Source organism: Spermophilus citellus, assembly GCF_964194105.1.
Source record: "Spermophilus citellus genome assembly, chromosome: 14".
In the NCBI taxonomy this organism is placed as follows: Eukaryota; Metazoa; Chordata; class Mammalia; order Rodentia; family Sciuridae; genus Spermophilus; species Spermophilus citellus.
Window position 1 is genome coordinate 59,584,938 of NC_138194.1, and position 20,360 is coordinate 59,605,297.

The 20,360-nt window shown below is 34.7% G+C and overlaps 1 long non-coding RNA gene across 1 annotated transcript in view; it reads right to left on the reverse strand.

The window, feature by feature from the left end:
* Window positions 1-5,398: 5,398 nt before the first annotated feature.
* The window catches only part of LOC308633383, a 31,226-nt gene continuing 16,264 nt past the window's right edge, over window positions 5,399-20,360 (reverse strand). Inside the window, exons 2-3 of the long non-coding RNA XR_014018770.1 lie at window positions 5,795-5,878; window positions 5,399-5,583 (exon numbers count right to left, since the gene is read on the reverse strand). This is a non-coding gene — a long non-coding RNA (uncharacterized lncRNA). The remainder of the gene's footprint in view (window positions 5,584-5,794; window positions 5,879-20,360) is intronic.

The window sequence follows — 20,360 nt, forward strand, 5'->3', positions numbered from 1 at the left end:
TTACTTATAAAAATTACAAAGCTCTGGAATGCAAGAGAATACAATCCTGATGGGAATATATATCAGTCCCACTTTAAGGCAGATTAAAGTCTGGTTGAAAATTCTTTCTCCCCAGTCCCAGTTGTTCTAGGACTTCTAGCCCAGGTGCCAGACACAGGAGTGAAGAGGGCTTCAGATGACCGTCCTCAGCAGCCATCTGTCTAAAACAAGCATATGAAACTCCGAGTCAAACCATCCAGCTGAGCTCATAAACAGAACAGTGAGAGAAAATTGTTGGGGTTTTATTTTATTTTAGTTGTAAATGGAACAATACCTTTATTTTGTTTATTTTTATGTGGTGCTAAGGATCCAACCCAGTGCCCCATGCATGCAAGGCAAGCATATTACCACTGAGCCATAATCCCAACCTGGAAAAGGTGCTTTTTATTTAAATAGTTGTATTAGTTCAAATATATGATTTCATCCCAGAGTAAGCTTTTCAAGTAAGTCAGACTGGTATAATCTTCATTTTATAGATGAAAAAATTAAGATCTTAAAAGTAAGGTGACAGGAGCAACCCTAGATCTTCTTGGTGCATAAGGCTCGGAATGACAATCTGGCCAGAAGCCAGGAGGACCAGTTTTATAGACACTGCTGTATAATCAGGTATACTGATTTTACTTAGACTACACATAGCTCAAGTTGCTAATATCCTCCCAAGACCACCCCCCCCTCCAGTTTTTCCCCTGTACTCCATCCCATGAAGGGGCTTGCCCAACGGCTCCCAGTCACTGTGTCACAGAGCTCTCACCAGAAACAGAACTCAGCTCAGTCCTCTGACCATTTCGGCCTCAGATTGGCACTAGGTTTGTTTTTTGGAAATATTACACCTGTTGAATCGACACTATCTTTTTAGTGAACACTCTACCCTTAGTAAATCAAGAAAAATAATGCATTCTTTTAAAATACGGTATTTCATCAAGAGTTAGGAAACTTTATTTTTTGACATCTATTTTGTCTACATAAAAGGGGTAACTAGTTACTATTATCATTGTTATTACTAGTACAAATCATAAGGCAAATGCAAGATTCATTTACTGATCTTTTTTGCTCTGTGCTATGTAGTGCAGTAACTTATGTATATAAGATATGTCCATTCCTTTCAGCAGCAATGTTAGACAAATATCATCTCTCCATTTGATAGATGAGAGACTGAGACTTCAGAGAAACTAAATAACTTGTTTAAGGTCATACCATTCACTAGAATAGAGTCATCATTTAAAACCAGGTGTTTCTGACTATAAAGCACTACTATTTCTCCTGGATCACTCCACCTCCCTGGATTAATTGTCATTACTGCAATGACAAAAGAGACAAAATTTGTCTTACACATGAAATATATATGTGCCCTTAAACACAGTAGGTCTTATTCATTTTGTATCCCCCATATCTAAAAAAGCTCCTAACACGTAGCCAGAGCTCAATAAACATTTCATAAAAGAATCAATTTTCAAATTTGTTGAATATGTTAAAATATATTCCAAAGAAAGCCTATTTGATGACATTTCAACTTTTCTGGATCAACAAAAGTCCTGCCTAAAGAGGAAAAAAAAATCTGTCAGGCTACAGTTTTTACAAAATATAAACCTTTCTTTGTTTCTAATAGCTGAGCTAAATGCAACTTTCTCACAGTTGGGGAAGAATCATGAGGCCACTCAGTTCCACCCTGGAATGGAATGCCCACTTGTTGCTTGTTCAGGGAAATGATGATGCCAACTATTCTTTGTCTTTGATATAATCAGACTCTGAAGTTTGTCCAGACCTCTCCGTTCAGGCTGCCAACATTGGCAGCATGGTTTCCAGATAATTGACCTTGGTTCTGCTGACTCGGAAAGTCAACTCCCAGAGGCAGACAGGACTCCTATTCAGACAGGACTAATGTTCCTTAACCTTTTTTCTTGGGGGGGAGATGGGGGAAAGTGAGGAGTGGGGAGTGTGCTCATGAAACTCTTTGAAATAAAAGGGGATTCATCTGAACCCTGAAGCCAATGTCCATGGATACCCAAAATAAGATTTTAAAACTATACTATCTTGCAAAACCAAACAAATTCTTTTCCATCTTCTTAAATATTTTCTACTCAAAATGACTTGATTTGGGTAAGTCCTATCTTCCGGTGGCTTCTGTAACAAAATGCAAGATAACAGAGTGATTTTTGATATTCTTTATATCCCCAAAATAATTTTTTAAGCAGCAACTTGCTCAAAACTATTCTTTACATTCTGTTATTAAATTTAAAACATTTGGAGTACGTCAGTATGCCCATCAAAGGAAAATGTAAATTAAGATGAAAAGGTATTGGGGTCTGGAAGTTTGTATAATGCCAGTGTCTCCCACAAAGAAAACATGACAATACAATTTTACTAATGTGTTTTTTTTAAGGTTTATTTATTTATTGAAGTGCTGGGGATTGAACCCAGGGCCTCACATATGCCAACAAAGTGCTCTACCACTGAGCCACACCCCCAGCAATACAATTTTATTTCTACTGACCAAGCTTGAGAAGGCATCACAATTTTCATACCCAAAGCTTGATGGAAAATCTTAGTTATTGAAAGGTTATAATTTTTTCCTTACACATTTAATGGTGGCAATATGTACCGAGTAATGGAATAAGAAGTGCCTGCTCTCAGGGTCAAGACAGTACCCAGGTCACAATATTTACAAATGTTTTGGACTTTGTTAATATCTGTGGCTACAGATAGTACACATAGTGTCCCCAAGCACTTTCCTGGCTAAAGCAGTTTGGAAACTATCTTACTCACAAGGCATGTTTTTCTTTTGCAACATAGAACCCTGTGAAGATTTACAAGGCCAGGAAGGATTGTACCCTGTCTGGATTTCTAGATCAGAGGTGGAGTAACAAAGGCATATGAACTAATAAGATCATAAGACTGTAAAGATAAGATGTTTTATCAAGTTGTGTTGAAGCAAATTGTTAAAGGCCTCCTGTTTCTTCAGATAAATATTATCATTTTACCATTTTGCAACTGAGGAGGCCAATCTTTGGAAAATTTAAGTAACTTCACCCAAAAATCACCTGGTCTAAAGTGAAAAAAAAAAAAAACAACTCAACACATAACTCCATATCCTCAAACCCATATCAACTCCAACATATTTTAACTGAATATATGTGAAAAATACTATTATTTAGTTAGTTCAGATACTATGGGAGGCAACATTAGTGTGAATGATTCAAAATGTAAATTTAAAAAAGTGTTTTCATAAACTTTGAAATGTGTTTCTATAACCACATTTGGATATGAATGTTGCTAATCTGAAAATTCGTAACATTGCCTTGTTCCCCAAAGCCAGGAGAAATAATTAGCTATCTTGATTTCAAAACAAATTTCATGTATTTTTTCCTTTCAATAGCCTTTGGATTTGAAGTTTCCAAAGCCCAAAATGATTTGAATGTATTTGTGGGGATGAAAGAACAGATTTGAAATCAGAATTGTCTGAAATATGTGGTTGTTCTTTTTGCCAAATATAATTTAGTATTATACACAGTAAAGACAATAATATTAACAAGAAAATATTAGATTTGAGCAATTGAAATTGCCTGGACTAAGTTAAAGCAAAACTTTTTTGGATAAGTCTGTATTGTTCATGCATTCATAGGACAGAGCAGTGACAATTTAGTGACAACATGCCTTGCTAATTCTAGATCACCGAGGAAACGAAAAATGCTTGGAACTAAAAAGGCAGCTGAACTAATTTGCAATGGTGCTTTAAGACTGAAATGTTACATTCTCAGTAGTCAGCTAAAGATCTTGGGAAGGAGTAGACACATTAAACATTCTGATTAAATATCAGCAAATGTTTAAAAATCACTAAAAATAGCAGGTGATAACAATAGAAAACTTAAGTGATTAAAACTGCTTTTTATAACGTGGGTCTGAGGTTTTCATAAGATAATTAAAAACCAAAATTATTCATCAACAACAAAATCAATGCATACTTTTAGAAAATCTAAAATAAATTGTAAAAAAGAAATCCCAAGCTTAATATTCTGAAAAGAGCAAAAAACAAACCTCCAAACACAAATAATAACGTTTTGATGTATTTTCTTGCTATCTTTTTACCAAACATAATGCTTGTGTATTTTTATCTACCTATAAATGAAATCCTACTGAACAACTGTTTTGTATTCTGTGAATTTATCATGTTTTATTTAACAATTCTCCTACAGCCAGAAATATAGAATATTTTAGTGTTTATAATTGTAAGTAACATTGTTGTGAACATCTTTATACACAGACTTCTCTGCAGTTATTATTATTTATTCAGAAAATATTCCTAGCAAATGGGTTGTTGATAGCAAAAGAAAACACGTAAATCATTTAAAATCTTGTCCACCATTGTAAACCATATTTCATTTGTTCTCTAATGTACTTCCTTTTACATTTTCAAATTTTCAAAATTGAGACAAAGCATACAACCTATGTTTCAAAGTGCCCTGCAGTAGTTGTCATTCCTTGTGTATTTGTGAACTGAGTGGGAATATATCTGGTGGGAACAACTGGACCACTGTAACCCTCAGAATTTTAGTCAAAGGGCCTGTTAGGAGTCTTTTGAAGAATATAAGAATCTTCATTGTTATTTGAAAACACTCCATTGACATTTCTGGCAAGATCAAGAAAGCACGTTTCAAAATTTAACCCAAATACAATGAGTTTTAGACACTTAGAGCTGTCTTTGAAGGAAGGATGTAGTATTTTACCATAGAATGTATGGAGGATAAAAATGATGAAAAACGTGGATAAAACTCCAAACAAATGTGACACAGAGTTGGATTCTGACTATAAATACATCTTCTTGTAGTTTACACTTTATACACACTGATATTATTAATAACAGTTCATGTTTGAAGAATTCTGAAATAAAAAAGTATAAAACAAATGTTACAAATAATAAGTCACTGTGTCCTAGCATATGGCAGTTTTACTTCTTTCTTAGTGATAAATAAAATTGCATATTAAGATTGAAGGAGGCTGGGGTTGTGGCTCAGTGATAGAGCACTTGCCTAGCACATGTAAGACTTGGGTTCCATCCTCAGCACCACATCAAAATAAATAAATAAAATAAAGATTGAAGGAGCTAAAAATATGCCATGTTGATCATGGTCAAATATTCAGGTTCAAAGCACTTGAAAAAAAAGCAGGTGCAAAAGATTCACTCTGATCTTCATGCTATTTCTTATAAGCAAAATTGAGATTCTCTTGGGAAACATGCAACCTCCTTATTCTCAAGGACAAGGAGTGGAGACCAAGAGAATCCTATTCAGAACTTATTATAACAACTCTTATCTTTTTAACACTCCCCAGATGTTTCTGTTGCTTCTTCAAAACTTACTTTTCTTTGTCCAACTCAGGGTGTCAGTAACTGGCTTCTTAGGGTCTTCATTTCTTCATGAAAGTTGACTTGCCATGTAAAACTTGTATTAAATAAATGTGTATGCTTTTCTCCTGTTGATCTGTCTCATGTTGGTTTAATTCTTGGACTCTGCTAGGACCCTGAGGGGATGCAGGTGGAGTTTGTGCAGCCTGTACAGATTGTGACATTTTAGATTCTGAAAGCACATTGTATGCCAAATTACTTTTCAAAGGTGTTACATGAATTTACAAACAAGTAATGTATGATGGTGGCCAATTCAACATTTAAAAATTCATTAAATATATAATATATTAAAAGACAAAGATAAAATAGGATATAAAAATTTATTAACACATTTATATTTATAAAAAACTACTTCACCGGGCTGGGGATGTGGCTCAAGCGTGCGGCCCGGGTTCGATCCTCAGCACCACATACAAATGAAGATGTTGTGTCCACCGAGAACTAAGAAAAAATAAATAAATATTAAAATTCTCTCTCTCTGTCCCCCTCTCTCTCTCACTCTCTCTTAAAAAAAAAAAAAAACTACTTCACCAATGTCCACAGATCTTTTACATTGTACAAAATAGGTACCTAATAAATATTTGTTGATAATAATATACTTAAAGCTGTGATGACAAGAATTTTATAATATGGTACTCTTCATGTAATATTTAAACATTAAGCCTTTTAATATTAAAATTGCCTGCTTTTTAAAAATATTTATAGGAAAGGAAAACTTATAAACTATTTATCTTCATCTTCACAATGCAGCTCAACTTTTTGAAAATTGTGTCTCTTTGTCAGAATAATACCGGTTGAGTCATGGACATGAAACCATGAGGCTCTGGAGAACATGATATTAAAAATACAAAATAATGGCTGGAAATGTAGCTCAGTGGCAAAGCACACCATGTACCACGTGCAAGGCCCTGGGTTTGACCCTCAGCACTATCAAAAATAAATAAATAAATAAATAAATAAATAAATAAATAAATAAATAAATGTAAAAACTCGATTGTTCCTGCAGGTAATGGAGTTGATAGTCATAGATAAAATCAGACAAGTTTAGGAACATAAAGGCAAATGGCCAATGAACCCATTTTTAAGTACTTAACCTTATTAATAAATGAGGAATTGCAAATTAAAGTAAAATACCATTTTTATTTATCAGACAGAAAGTATTAAAAAATATCACAGTGGGGAGCTGGGGTTGTAGCTCAGTGGTTGAGCACTTACCTCACATGTGTGAGGCACTGGGTTCATCCTCAGCACCACATAAAAAATAAATAAATGAATAAATAAAGATATTATGTCCATCTACAACTAAACAATTACTAAAAAGATTATCTTATTAAAAAATCACAATGGAGGAAAGGATGCTTTTATGTAAGAATTTTGATAGTGTAAAATAATAGTAGCTATCAAAAAAAGTGAAAATATACATATCCTTTGACCTAGTAGTTATATTTCTTAGTATTTCTCCAATAAAAATCATCACCCAAAGTGGTAAGGATATGTTTGAAAATATTCTTAACAGTATTTTTTTTTTAATTATAAAGAGTTAGAACAAATTTAAGGAAAATCATTGAGGAATGTTTAAAAAAAAAGTGTGTTAAACTCTTTCAATAGAATAAGAGTCAGACTTTAAAATAATAAAGTAGATATATACATAATGGAAGGATGTCAGGGTATGTCATTGAATAAAGGAGGCAAATTACAGAATTCTACATTAGTCATGATTATTTATGTATTTATGTATTTATTTATTTATGTACTGGGGATTGAGCCCAGGGGTGCTTTACTACTGAGCTACATCTCCAGACTTTTTTCTTTTTAGACAAGGTCTCACCAAGTTGCCAAGTCTGTCCTCAAATTTGTGTTCCTCTTGCTTCAGTCTCCCTAGTTGCTGGGATTACAGGTGTGTACCATTGCCTGGCAACAATTTGTTTTTAAAAGAAGTATGTCTGGATTGTATAAAGAAGGGTATAATAGGATAGACACTAAATTTTTAAAAATTGTTACATCTAAGGAGGCAAAATTGCAACTCAAAGTAGATCAGGAACATGAATCTCAGTAAGATTTGGTAATTTTCAACCATTTCCAAATTTTCAAATGAAAATATTTTTAAATAAAAAGAGAGAAAATTTTTTTAAAGTGACCAAATATTTCTTAGAGAAAACAAAGTACACAGATTGAAACTAATTTGACAATGTCTCAAGAAGTTCAAGTTAAGGAGACAGAGCTGGAAACTTTAGAGTTGGGAAATTTAGTCCAATTTTCTCTCAACTGAAAAATTTAACCCTAAAAACTGAGAGGTGCAATTTTTATTTACTTGATTTTTTAAAAATTGTTTTTATTGAGTTGCAATAAATTGTTCACTTATTTTAAAAAGTAAACTGGTTTTAAATACACAATAAAGTTTTACAAGTTGTGGAAAAAATCACATTTTCTTTTGTTTTAAGTATGTATGTATATGTGTGTGTATGTATGTATATATATGCATATATGTGTGCATGTATATCATATATATTCATATGTGTGTGTATATATATGTATGTGTATATATATATATATATATATGTGCGCGTGTGTGTGTCTGGACATGTGTGTGTGTGTGTGTGTGTATCTCATAAGTTCAGGAACTCATCATTCATTCTTTCATGCACATTTGCACTTTAATAGAAATCTTATTCAGATGCTCTCTACCAAAGGGATAAAACTTTAATTAAGTATTAGCATCCTACTTCTTTCAAAGCACCGTATATCAGGACAAACATGCCCCAGGTCTCTCATGAAAGCAAGACACAAATAAGGTGAGATATTTAGAGTCTACACAAGTGTTCAGATTCCAGAAAATAAATTACTTGCCAGTGTGCTCATTCATGTCTTGCCTGTTTGTTGCCAATTCAATCCCCTGCTGATTTTCTATGCTCCAGACTGGGTTCAGTAACCTTACTTTTTAAGAAATATTTTTTAGTTGTTGATGGACCATTATTTATTTACTAATTTCTATGTGGTGCTGAGAACCGAACCCAGTGTCTCACACATGCTAGACCAGTGCTCTACCACTAAGCCACAACCTCAGCCCAGTAACCTTACATGTCTGGCTTTGATTCTGGTTGACCTACAAATTCTCCATTGTTTCTGCTGTTTTGGACCTCAGCACACTTCTGCAGCATTTAGTTTTGCTCCCTTTATTGGCAATTGTTTATTCACTACAACCCAGATTCTTGGAATAACCTGCTAATCCTCAATAGGGACACCCAGAATTCCGTAGAAATTTGAAAGGAGAAAAAATATTTGGAGACTTTACACTGTCCATCAGGCTGTCAAGAACCCTTTTCTTTGCCCAGGGTTGAATATGGTCCTCTGCTCTTTCTCTTACCTCACTGATTTTATATTGGCTTGCTTCTTAAGGTGACTAGGCCTTTTGATCAAATTTCTAGTTGAGCAGTCTTTAAATTTGAGTTTAAGAGTTGGGGAAATGGCATTACAGACATCTATTTCATTTAACCAGTTTATTTCCAAACAGCATGTATGACTTTTGCAACATTTAAAATAAATTATATCAACTGAAGACAAAAATGGTGAGGTAGAAAGGCATAATAAGCCTTTTAAGGGAATCATTTGCCAGATCTTGATTTTCATCTTAAACTGAATCTTTCCCAAGAGTTCTTTACAATGACCTATTTCCCCTGGTACAGAACAAATGCATGCTTCTCAATCATCCTACATTGTACTATAATGCTTCAGGTATGAACACCCCCAGGAAAAACAAAGGGAAAGCATAAAGTATTGAAATAGGTGTTGAGAAAATGAATTTTTCTAAAGATTGGGGAGCAAATTGACTTTACAGTTCTTTGATTTTATCAGAATTGATATAGGATCTAATCTATCAACTTATACTTATTTTTTTTAAAGAGAGAGTGAGAGTGAGAGAGAGAGAGAGAGAGAGAGAGAGAATTTTTAATATTTATTTTTTAGTTCTCGGCGGACACAACATCTTTGTTGGTATGTGGTGCTGAGGATCGAACCCTGGACGCACGCATGCCAGGCGAGCGCGCTACCGCTTGAGCCACATCCCCAGCCCCAACTTATACTTATTTTTAAATAATCTTTAATAATAGATCATTATGAAGGGGGGTTGACATATAACTTGGAAAGACTTCAAAATGACATTGCTACAACAAACTTTTTACATTTGTATTGAAATACATTTGTATTTGCATTTATGAAAACCCAGTTTCTCACCATTATACTATATACTTAAAAAAATAGAAATGGAATTGATACTGAATCTTGCCTCATTCTATCAACTAATACTATTCATTAATGTAAAACTGTTCTAATCTGAAAAATTGAAAGTTAAAAACAAATCCACCCACCTCCTTAAGTGATACAAAATTTTAGCTTTTGTTTTTCATAACTATATAAATTACATGTAAAAGATTTCATTTGTGTACGAATTATGATTTATTAGAAATTCAGTTGAGAAAAAATTATAACACTCAAATTTAGGATCATAATTTTTAAAAATTCAATTAATAAGGACATTGTTGTAGAGAAGGATAATAAGATGATCAAGATGAGATTTTCAATTACGTTACATTAAGAGGGTAGGATATGGCTTAAAAATAGTGTTCTTGCCTAGCATGTATAATGCCCTAGATTCAATACCATAAAAAAAAAAAAACATGAAAGTGTGAAGAGAGAGTAGAACAGAAATGAAAAAGACAGGAATTAGGTAATAGATATTATCCTTAATAGTTTGTTCATTTGTATATAAATATCTTTTTAGTATAGAAATTTAAAAATACATGCAAAAGAGCTGAGGTTGTGGTTCAGTGGTACAGCACTTGCCTCAAATGTGTGGAGTACTGGATTTGATCCTCAGCACCACATAAATAAATAAAACACAGATATTGTGTCCATCGACAACTAAAGTTTTGTAAAAAAAATAAATACAAAAATAAAATGATATGGTAAAACTTCATCACCTGGTTTCAACAATTACTAATATTTTGCCCATCTTATTTAATCTATTTCATCATACTCTTTTCTGGGTGAAGTTTTTAAATCAAATATTAGATATCTTTTCATAGTAAATGATATATTTGCAAAGTGGGTGATAGTGAGTATCAATTTACTAATTGTACTTAAAGTTAATTAGAAACATTGCAAAAGAACACTAGGAAAGTTTATTTTTAAATATTAATAATGACTATAGGTCTGGGGTTGTGGCTCAGTGGTAGAGCACTTGCTTAGCATGTGTGAGGTACTGGGTTTGATTCTCAGCACTACATATAAATAAGTTAATAAAATAAAGGTCCATCAACATCTAGAATAATAATAATAACAATGACTATATGCCTGCAATCACTATTGATTATAAGATGTACATTTCTCAAAAAAGTAAGTACAACACCTATTCTTTTTCCTTTTAAAAGATTTGGTTTTAAAAGAATACTACTTTCTAAAATATACATTTTATTTTACGTAAGTATAAATTACAATGAATAAAAATATGATATTTTACCCCTATATAGCTTATGGCATCATTACAGTTAACTTTCGTCAGTTAAAAAGGCAACTAAAAATGGATGAAATAATTAAATGTAAGACCTAGAAATATGAAATTACTAGTAGGAAATATGAGGAAAATGTTTTAGGTCATTGGAATGGAATTCCAACAGGCGAGGGTTTTTTGGTTAAGACAACAAGAAACACAGGTAACAAAAGCAAAAATGGACAAACAGGATTATATCAAAATATAAAGCTTCTTCACAGCAAAGGAAATAATGAACAGAGTGACGAGACAGCCTACCAAAAGTTTTTCATAATTTTAGCGTAAACTTATTAGGTAGCAAAATCCAACTAAGTTGATGTTATTTATGGTTTTTATTTATTTCACTTCATATGAATATGCATCCATTTTGTTGCAAAAAATTGTTGTTTTAAAAATATTAATATGTTTGATTAGAGGATGCTGCCTCAGACCCTGATGGAATATCACTTGAATGACAAAAAGCAGATGTTTCAAAAAACCTTATGGAATAAATATGACCTCAAGAGTTTTAGATAAGGGGTTGTGGGCCTATATTAATAACTTTATATTTGATTTAGCTGCAGAAAAATCACAGTCTGCATTTTTAATTAAAACTATTTTTTTCACTGATACATAAGACACAAAATTACACATATTAATGGGGTACCATGTGATGTTTCATGAATATATTGTGTCATGTTTAAACCCATTTAAATATTTCTCACTACTCAAACACTTATCATTTCTTCCTGGCGAAAACTTTTTTTTTTTTTAAAGAGAGAGGAGAGGGGGGTGAGAGAGAGAGAGAGAGAGAGAGAGAGAGAGAGAGAGAGAGAGAGAGAATGAATTTATTTATTTATTTTAGTTTTTTTCGGCGGACACAACATCTCTGTTTGTACGTGGTGCTGAGGATCGAACCCAGGCCGCACGCATGCCAGGCGAGCGCGCTACCGCTTGAGCCACATCCCCAGCCCTGGTGAAAACTTTTAAAATATTTCAAAATATTATTTCAAATGACAGGATTCTATTTATGGCTAAATAGTATTCTACTGTGTATGTGTATCATATTTTCTTTATCCATCAATTGATGGACACTTAGGTTTTTGGCTATTGTGAATAGTGTTAGAATAAACATGGTAGTGCAGATATCTCTTCGACATACTGACTTAATTTCCTTTGCTTATATACCAGTAGTAGGATGGCTGGACTATATAGTAATCCTATTTTTAAGTATCTTGAGTATCTTTCATATTGTTTTCCATAATGGCTAAACTAATTTCCATTCCTATTGTTAACATTTAAGATTTCCCTTTCCTCTACCTTCTCACCAGGATTTGTTCACTTTTGTCTTTTTGATAAACAGGCAATCTAATTGGACTGTGGTAATATCTCATCGTGGTTTTGATTTGCATTTTCCTAATGATTAGTGTTGTGAACGCTTTTCATATACCTGTTGGCTATTTGAATGTCCTTATTTTCATGTCTTTATTTAATAAATGTCTATTTCTATTTCTTAAATAGTTTTTTTACGTTTTTGCTATCAAGTTATTTGTGTATTCTGGATATTCACCTCTTGTCAGCTGTGTAATTTGGAAACATTACCTCCATTTGTCCATTTTTGCTTTTGTTATCTGTGTTTCTTGTTGTCTTAACCAAAAAACCCTTGCCTGTTGGAATTCCATTCCAATGACCTAAAACATTTTCCTCATATTTCCTACTAGTAATTTCATATTTCTAGGTCTTACATTTAATTATTTCATCCATTTTGAGTTGACTTTTTAACTGGCAAAAGATAGGATTCTGGTTTTATTCTTCTGCATGTGGATATCTAATTTTCCAGACATGCTGTACTTTTTAACCCACATATTGCATTACTTACTTTGCAGTTGGTGGTCTACTCTTAATAAGATGGAATATAATATAAAGCAAATATGCATATTTACATAGCTAATGACCACAGATGCAGCAAAAACTATATCTATACTTTAAAAATATTGGAGTTTTAAAATAGAACGGAACTAACACTTGACAAGTTCTTTTTTGTACCCCTTTGGAATTAAACTGTTTTCTCCAAAATAGAACCAAATACTAAAAGCTTGCATTTATTATTAGGCACACTTATGTCTGAAAATAACACATGATTGATGAAATAACTAAACAATCTCCACAATGAAAATTGTAATCACCTAGATTACTTCCCCAGCTCTCCCTCACTGGTATCCAATATATCCCCCAAGCCTTTAAAGTAATCTTCATCGAAAATAATATAAATGGTATATTTATAGGTAAAACAAACAATAAAAAATACTTTGTCTTTTAAGAAAAAAAATGGATTTTTCTACAGGAATTTTCCAAAACAGAAGCAGTATGTCTTCCTCACATTTTGGCTCATGCAAACATTCTATTTAGACAATCTAAAAACATCTCAAATGTTCAATGTAACATCTAACAAGCTAAGAGAACCAAAACCATTGTGTATGTCAAAAATACAGAAGTAAGCATGTAAATAACAGATGAATCATTTCAAACTTATTTCACAATCAATATAATGTTAAAAATAGCAAAAATTAAAGAGTATTTATACTAGAAGATTGGATTTATGCTTTTTCTTAGATGTTTAAAAATCACTTCTAGGTCTTAATAAGAATTATATAAATGTTTGGGTTATATTCATCAAGATACTTAAAATTTAGAAAATCTCATCATCAGAATGTTAATCAAAAGTCTTAAATTTTATGACTTTTGATTGGCAGGAGGTGTGGTTATTATTTTTATTATAATCAATCTCCTATCCCTGAACTGTGGCAATGACTGAATAGGCATGTGTAATAGTCAGTTTTCTGTCACTATGATAAAATACTTGACACAGGATACCTATGAAGTTTGTCCTGGCTCATGTTTCAGAAGGTTTAAGTCCAAGATCAGGCAGCACCATTAGTTTGGGCTTCTGGTGAGGGCCGCTCATCATAATAGGAGCACATGTCAAATCAAGTGATCACACCTCAAGTCAAGAAAAAGAAGACTGAGTTTTCACAATCCCCTTCAAGGGCATGCCCCCATGACCTAAGGACCTCCCACTAGATCCAACCCCTTAAAGATACAAAGTATCTCTTAGCACTGTCACCCTGGGGATCAAGCCTTCACATATGGACCGTTGGGGAACACTCAACACCAATCACAGCGGCATGAGAATAAGAGGGAGGGAAAATAACATTTTCTCTTGTTTGTCTAGCCTAATTTCTGACTAAATTTCATGTTTTTTTTTCTATTATTATTCACATAAATACTTTTTATTGGGCTATACTTTCTCTATCCCTACTCCACGTTGGTAACTCTGTGCCTTCCTTACTCTCACCATTTGTACCTTTCTTACTCTCACCACCTACCAACATCTTCCCACTATTTAGTCCTAATCCATGATAAATAAGGGACCATGGCAGTCAAAGGTGTCAGAGCAGATATAGTAGCAGCCACTGACTTAAAAACAAAACAACAATAGCCATGGCAGTATATACCTGTAATCCCTTTGATTGGGTAGGCTGAAGCAGAAGGATCTCAAGTTCAAGACCAGATTGGCCAACTTAGTGAGAACCCTTAGTGAGTCTCAAAAAGGGCTGGAGTTGTAACTCAGTGTAAAGCACCCTGGGTTCAATCGCTAGTACCAAAAAACATCAAACAAACAACAACAACAGAGAAGCATACCATAGACCAAATTCTAAGTCAACTGAAGACATAAACACTTTCTCTGGACTATTTCAACACCTTCCATCACCTTTCTTTTAGATTTACATGAGTAGGAACCAAGCAGTAAGAGATGCACAGCTCAGTGCTCACCTCTCTAGTCTTGTCCAAAATATATATATATATATATATATATATATATATATATATATATATATATATATATATTCTAAAGAAGGCTGCAAAGGAAATCTGCATGAGGAGTTCCATCAGTAGCAAGAGGAAGTACTGATATGTCTTCCTTAAACGTGCTCTCATAACTGCTAGAACTTTATGCTTAAAACAATGAAAAATCGTATCTTGCAGTGTTATATATGTTTTATCATTTCCGACACTCATCAACATTCTAAGGTTAGTGAATCAAGAGAAGGAAAACAGAGACAGATATCTGCGACTTACCCAACCATATGACTGGGAAGGACTAGAACTGAGGTTTTCAGAGTACAGAGGTTTAGGATGTGGGCTGGAAATGCTGATTCTGAAGATTGAAATCTTGATTTCACCATTTCTGAGCCTCGTGATCTTGGTAAACGATTTACCCTCCCTGCGGCTGTACACTGAGCTACATAATCAGCCCTCAGTTTCCATGGGGGATAAGTTCCTGGACCCCTCCAGACACCAAATTCACAGATGTTCCATTCCCACATATAAAATGACATATATTAGCACATAACCTATTCAATCCTCCTTTATATTTTGAATCATCTCTAGATTATTTATAATACATACATAAATACTATGAAAATAGCTATTATATTATATGGTTTAGGGAATAATGAGAAGAAAAAAGTCCATACATGTTCAATACAGATGCAACCATCATAGGCCTACCTACATATTTTTTATCTTTATTATCTCAGAGTTTCTGAGGTCATACCTTGTGCTATGATTCAGGTATGATATGTCCCCCAAAGATTTTATACTGGAAGGTTGGTACCTAATTTATATTATTGAGAGATGGTGGAAACTTTAGAGTTTGGGCCTGAGAGGAGGTATGAAATGATGGGAACATCACTCTCAGAAGGGATTAATGCTAAAATCATGGGAGTGGGTTGGGTCTTATGGGTCTATACAGGTGTTTGGAGAGTGGGGTGTTGTAAATTGGGACCATCCTATGTTTGGCCCCTCCTGCATACCTTGCCTGCTGCTGCTCTCACATGCACTACCATTGTGTGGGGTCATCCACTGTTATTATGACAAACCATGAGAACTGAGACACCTTCCCATTCCCCTTGCATAGCAATGTACTCTCCCTTTTCAAAGCTATATTTTATATTTTCCTCTATTGCCTGGATGAAACTTGAGGATGGGTCCTACTCTGCTTCAATTATGTAGAATGACTGATTACTATAATTAGAAATGAACTTTATTAAAAAATTCTTTGGTATTATGAGGCTTACATGAATTAACTTGTATAATACTCTTAGGAGTATCTGACAAGCATCCTATAAGTGTTATTTATTATTATGTGCCCTCTTCCTTATTCTCACATGGGGCCCTTAGAATTTGAATCTTTGCTTACAACTGCTTTCACCAAATTAACATAATATCTAAGGGATGGTGATCCCAACATGTGGTTTCATTGGCCTAACTTCCAAATTATCCCAGGTCTCATGAAAGATTCATTTAAGGAGGGAATCTTTGGAGAGAATCTCAGATTTGCAATTTCTAGGCTAGACTGTGGGACATTAGAGCTATTTGGAAGTGGCTATGTGTTCTTGGTGCAAATCTAGTCCCTGTCCTGGGAATAGACCCCTCCTCTAATCTCCATGGGGAGTGAAGAGGACTTGCTGAGGTCTTTTAGAAAAGAGAGTTGTGAGCCTTCTCTTCGCTCCCACTTCCCACCCCACCCAGCCCTTTGTGCTCCCATTACAAACCACATTTCTAAATTTTCATTTGGAGCCTTTCTTTTCTTCTTTTTTTGGGGGGTCTGGGGATTGAACTCAGGGGCACTCAGTTTCACTGAGCCATATCCTGTTGGGAGCTGCCACATAGGAACAAGCACTCCTTAGCCTTGAGCAACGAGAATGTGGAGATATGGCAAGCCATCCCTTGGCTGTGTGTGTGAACTATGAGCATTGGGCACACAAAGTGGACCGAACCAACGTTGCCGTCTTTTTGGACGGACAACATATGTGTCTTTTCACTGGCTCTGCCTATGATCCCAAACAGCACATGAGATGGGCGTGGCCTTCCCAGAGGTCAGTCAACCTGCTGACAGCAAGACATGAAGCTAGTCTCAACCCCCTGAAACCTGAGTTCTTGCCTCATTTGAATGGCTTCTCCCCAATAAAAGGATTCAGCATGTGCTCCTCGCTCTCTTTACTTGGCCTGCCTTGCCCCCGTGTGAGAGCTGCAGCTGAGGAGCAGTCACTGAATCAAAAAAAAAAAAAAAAAAAAAAGGTACTTTCTGTGTCTGTGTCTTTATTTATTCCCCTAAATTCACTTAGAGTGATCCTGACCAGTTTAGTCTTGTGACGAGACAACATCCCCAGCCCTATTTTGTATTTTATTTAGAGATAGGGTCTCACTGAATTGCTTAGCGCCTTGCTGTGGCTGAGGCTGGTTTTGAACTCACAATCCTCCTGTCCCATCCTGCTGAGCAGCTGGGATTCCAGGCATGCACCACCGCACCTGGCCTGGAGCCTTTATTTTCAAACCCAGCTTGTATAGCCACTAAGCCCTGTCTTATTATGCAATTATGAGGTCTATATTTCCAAAAATAAAAAGGAAATGAAGTTTTTAAATATTTTCCTTGAATTTTTTTCCAGCTGGTGTTTCTATATCTACTTTCAAATCAGATTAGTTCTTTTTTTTTTTTTTAATATATCCTCTGCAGCAAGTAAGACAACATTGCATCCTCTAGTTCTTTAATTCATTTCAAGATTGTTTGATTCCAGATAAGGAACTTGCTTTTCTGGTAAGGAAACACTGACCTTATATGAACTCCTACTTGCAGCAGTGACCAGCATGATGTCTGGTGGAATCTATGGAAGGGTGGCACCCGTTAGAACTAAGCATGGTTTGTTTTTCCCTCTTTCTTTTGAAGAACTTTCTGTGAGTCCATGGCCATATTTGGAGAGAAGGAACAGAGCTGAAATAGAGATAGAGCCATGACCTTCCAGCTTTCTCCACAGAAAACTGGATTTGATACAAAAAGACCTCAATGCTGAGCCAAACCAAACTTGTTCTTCACTGAGGATAAAAATGCATGCAAAAGAGTGCAGAAAGGATTTTCTCTGGTTTAAATATTTGAGTTGCTAAATTCTATTTTTTTTTTTTTGCCTAAATGTTTAACAGGAAGGAATACAGTTAAATATTCTAAGAAAAATACAGTGTATTATTAGAAAACTATTAAAGTATTTTGAAAGGATATTTAATGAAAGTAGGATTTTAAAAGTGTGTATGTAGGTATGCACATATCTGTATTTATGAAGGTACATGTGTTTATTATAGAAAACAATGCATAAAAATATTAATTATGGTTATGATAGTGGTAGGATTCTCATGACTCATTTTTAAGAGTTGGTATAAAGGAAAAACAGTGGAATGAAGCTGACCTAACTTTCCAAGGTACATATATGAATATACTACAGTGAATCTCTTAAGTATATCTGCAAGACATTAATTTTACAAAAAATAAAAATAAATAGATCAGTAGAGTAAAAAAAAGAACAAGAGGAGGGTGGAGGGGATTGGTGAGGGTAAGTACTGGAGACTTAATTGGAGCATGCACTTATAATTATGTCAAAATGAATCCTAGGGGGGCACGGTGGTGCACGCCTGTAATCCCAGCAGCTCTGGAAGCTGAGACAGGAGGATCACAAGTTCAAAGCCAGCCTCAGTCACAGCAAGGTGCTAAACATTCAGTGAGACTCTCTAAAAAAAAAAAAACAAAAAACCCTGTCTCTGAATAAAAAACAAAATAGGGCTGGGGATGTGGCTCAGAGGTTGAGTGCCCCTGAGTTCAATCCCTAGTACAAAAAAAAAAAATACTAATGTTATATATAACTATTATGAACCAATATATAATAAATATGAAAAAACAATTGGTATCATGTAATATGTCAATTCTGAGATGCTTGTTGAGAGTCTTTTTGTTGGGGGGAGTACCAGGGATTGAACTCAAGGGCACTTGACAACTTAGCCTCATCCCCAGCCATGTTTGTATTTTTTATTTAGAGACTGGGTCTCACTGAGTTGCATAATGCCTTTGCCTTGCTTTTTCTGAGTCTGGCTTTGAACTCACGATTCTCCTGCCTCACCTTCCTGAGCCGCTGGGATTCCAGGTATGTACTACCATGCCTGGCAAGAGTCTTTCAAAGTCTTATTTTCATCAAATTGTCTTTATTTTTCTATAAGTTTCTGCCTCTTCTGTGGCTGCTATGTTGTATGGTGCATAAAGGTTTATATATGTTGTATCTTCAACAACAACAAAAAGAGTTGGTATTATGGTTTACAAACTATTATACTCTCTTTATTGCACCAGTGAATACTAAGTGTAATTAGTTCAATGGACCCTTATATAATAGAGGACTGCTTTCCGATACAGAATTTGTTCTAGAATCTAAAAGTAAAAAACAAAAAACAAAAATCAAAAAACTTAAGTAACTTAACAAGAAAATAAAAGAATAATACATTTTGTTCACTAAAGAAGATATACGAATTGTAAATGAACAAAAGATGCTCAACAGTGTTAATTGCTCATGAAAAGCTAATAAAGTCACCATAAGAAGACACTACATATATCATCAGAGGTTTAAAACTACAAAGACAGCTGTGGGTTGTGGCAGACACCTGTAATACTAGTGGCTCCGTAGGCTTAGGCAGGAGGATTGTGAGTTCAAAGGCAGCTTCAGCAAATTAGCAAGGCCCTAAGCAACTTAGTGAGACCCTATCTCGAAATAAAACATAAAAAGGGCTGGTAATGTGGCTCAGTGGTTAAGCACCTTTGGGTTCAATCCTAGGTACAAAAAAAAAAAAAAAAAAAGAGAAAATTTAAAAAACTAATAACCACCAAGTGTTAGCGAAGATATTGATCAACCAAAGCACACATGCATTTCTAGTTGGAATACAAAATGATACAGCCACTTTGTAAAAGAGTTGGGAAGTTTCTTATAAAGGTGTTTTAGTCAGTTTTTTCATGGCTGTGACTAAAGGACTTGATGAGAACCCATAGAGGAGGAAAAGTTTACTTGGGGGCTCATGGTTTTGAAGTTCTCAATCCATACAAGCAGGCTCCATTCCTTGGGGTTCAAGGTGAGGCAGAACAACATGGTGGAAGAGTGTGGTGGAGGAAAGTGGTGCACATGACCATCAGGAAGCAGAGAGAGAGAGATTTTCACTTGCCAGATACAAATATATTCTCCAAAGCCACGCCCCCAGTGCCCTACCTGCTCCAGGCATGCCCCACCTGCCTTCAATTAATAATCAAATAATCTCATAATTCACTGACTAGGTTAAGACGCTCATAACCTAATCACTTCTCCTCTCAACCTTGCATTGTCTCACACATTAGCTTTTAGGAGACACCTCACATCCAAACCATAATAAAAAGTAAGCATACGCTTGCTTTTATACTCCTAGGTATTTTCCCAAATGAAATGAAAATATATCTATAGAAAGACCTGCATGCAAATGTCTAGAGCAGTTTTATTT